Below are 2,500 nucleotides of genomic sequence, written 5' to 3'. Positions count from 1 at the left end.
GTATTTTTTTTAATAACCTTTGCTCCCGGTTTTTACAGGCAGCAACTATCCAGGAAAGGGTTAAGGCACTAGCAAACCAACAATGTTTCCATGGACCTATTCTAAGTTTGTCATCATTCCGTATTGTGGTTGGCACACACGTTCTTCTTCCTACCGTGTTTTTCATGGCCAAAATTACAAATAAACTTCCTCAACTGTGACTTCCAAGTGCTAAAACAAATATCGCTTTTAATAGAAAGTCATCTGCGATATTGGGTCATGCTTGTTTGTGTTTAATGATGTTGCATAGAATAAAAAATACAATAAGAGTAAACATTGGCATAAAATATTATGACATTTATGACATAGCCTCTGTACCATGATCTTCCACTGTCTTGGGTTAGGGTTCTCTTGTTTGAGGATACACTCAGGCGTACTATTCTACCTGTTTCCTTATTTCCTTTCCTCATGGGTCATTTTCCCCGTTGGAGCCCTTAGTTTGTAGCATCCTGCTTTTCAAACAAGGGTTATAGCTTAACAGCGTTCTTATCTGTATGATGACGAGCTATTCCAGGAAAGTTTTCCAGAGATGCATGATGATTTCTTCATAATTTCTCCCCTTGAGACCCTTCCTCATAAAACTATCATGCTTATGGTCCCATAACTCCATAAGCATCGTCTCCTCCTCATTTCTTCGACCAAAAAAGGTTCAGATAATCTTGCTCACTGTATCAAGCTTTCCCTACATGCACACTCTCCGAAATGTAGAGTAACGTCTATAGGGTAGCAATGAGTTGAATTCAATCGCTATCATTTTCAAAAATCGTGAGTACGACACCAAAAAGTCGTAGTCAAAATATAAAAAAGTCAACATCAAATTCAAAAGTCAAAGTAAAATTCAAAATTGGACGGAAATCTCGCTAGCGTAACAGCGTCTTTAGAATTTTGTTACCTTCAATCAAGCTTTTTTGCACATAGTGGGGCATACACCCGTCCCCTCACGAAACAGTGTATTCTTTAGGATGATATTTATTATTGTTAACGACTTATCGTTACTATATAACAGCAGAGAGAGAGAGAGAGAGAGAGAGAGAGAGAGAGAGAGAGAGAGAGAGAGAGAGAGAGAGAACTATGGAAATATACTGATTCAAAACATGTCATCATTCCATTTTAATAGCGAATTTGCAGAAAGAAAGTAAGAGGAAGAGAAGCAACAGCAACTTGAGAGATTGTCAAATGCTGGGTAGAGTTTTTGTACCCAAGATTCCACTCAATGTTATTCGAAACTCTCTGGGCTGATATTCGAGCCAATACTATGACAACCCAAAACAACTGATTATTCTCTTTATCGATGATAAAATTGCTATCATTTTGATGGCCGTATGAAGAAAAATTAATAAAAAGTGAAGGAAAATTATACCAGGAAAATATAATAACTTAGTAATAAAACTGACAAAGACAAAACCATATGATAGGTATTTCTACAGACAATGAGTACACTGGATTTAAGATATCATTTTAAAAGATACTTTCTTTATTGAAAATCTGCTCTTCAGTTCGCTTTATTCACTTCATCTATTAAACTCGTATAAGTGTTATTTCTGTATACTTGATAATATATGTATTTTAATCTTTCAAAGAGTTTTATTTATCTCTCAATCATTCTATCTCTTGCCGTTTCATCTATTTGGTCAGTGCCATAGACGGGGAGCTACTAAGCTATATCGGATAGCCTGCATTGAACATAGCTAGTCCACTGCAGGACAAAGGCCTCAGGCGTGACACTCCACTCGCGACTGTTTATGGTCTTCCTATGCCAGTCTACACCAGCAACTTTTCCTAGCTTGTTAACCCTCACCTTCTCTTCCTTCCCCTGCTTCTTTTGCAATCACTAGGATCCATTCTGTTATTCTTAATGGCCATCTGTTATCTGTCATTCTCATTATATGTCCCGCCCACGTTCATTTCTTTTTCTTACTTGTTGTCAGAATATTTTCTATATCATCATCTCCTCCTACACCTATTTCTATCTTGAGCTTTTAATTCAATACTTCCCCATTCATCCTATAAATCAATATATATATATATATATATATATATATATATATATATATATATATATATATATGTATATATATACATAAATATATATATATACATATATATACATATATATATATATATATATATATATATATATATATATGCGGATGTGTATTTATATTTATACACACACACACACACACACATATATATATATATATATATATATATATATATATATATATATATATATATATATACATAAGTAACTTTTAATACCAAACTTATTCTGCTTCACAATCACAGACCCAGAGTAAAACCCATTTAATAAAAAAAATTCTTGCCGGACAAGGCTTTGAACCTTTGCCAAGTCGAAATCGAACTGACAGTCGACTATTCAAATGTCATTTCGCATTCGACTAGACAAAGATTCGAATCCTTACCCGACTAGAAATTCGTATCATTGTAGTAAGTTTCC

Source organism: Palaemon carinicauda, chromosome 4 (assembly GCF_036898095.1).
Source record: "Palaemon carinicauda isolate YSFRI2023 chromosome 4, ASM3689809v2, whole genome shotgun sequence".
In the NCBI taxonomy this organism is placed as follows: Eukaryota; Metazoa; Arthropoda; class Malacostraca; order Decapoda; family Palaemonidae; genus Palaemon; species Palaemon carinicauda.
Note: the sequence above shows the minus strand (reverse complement) of the source record.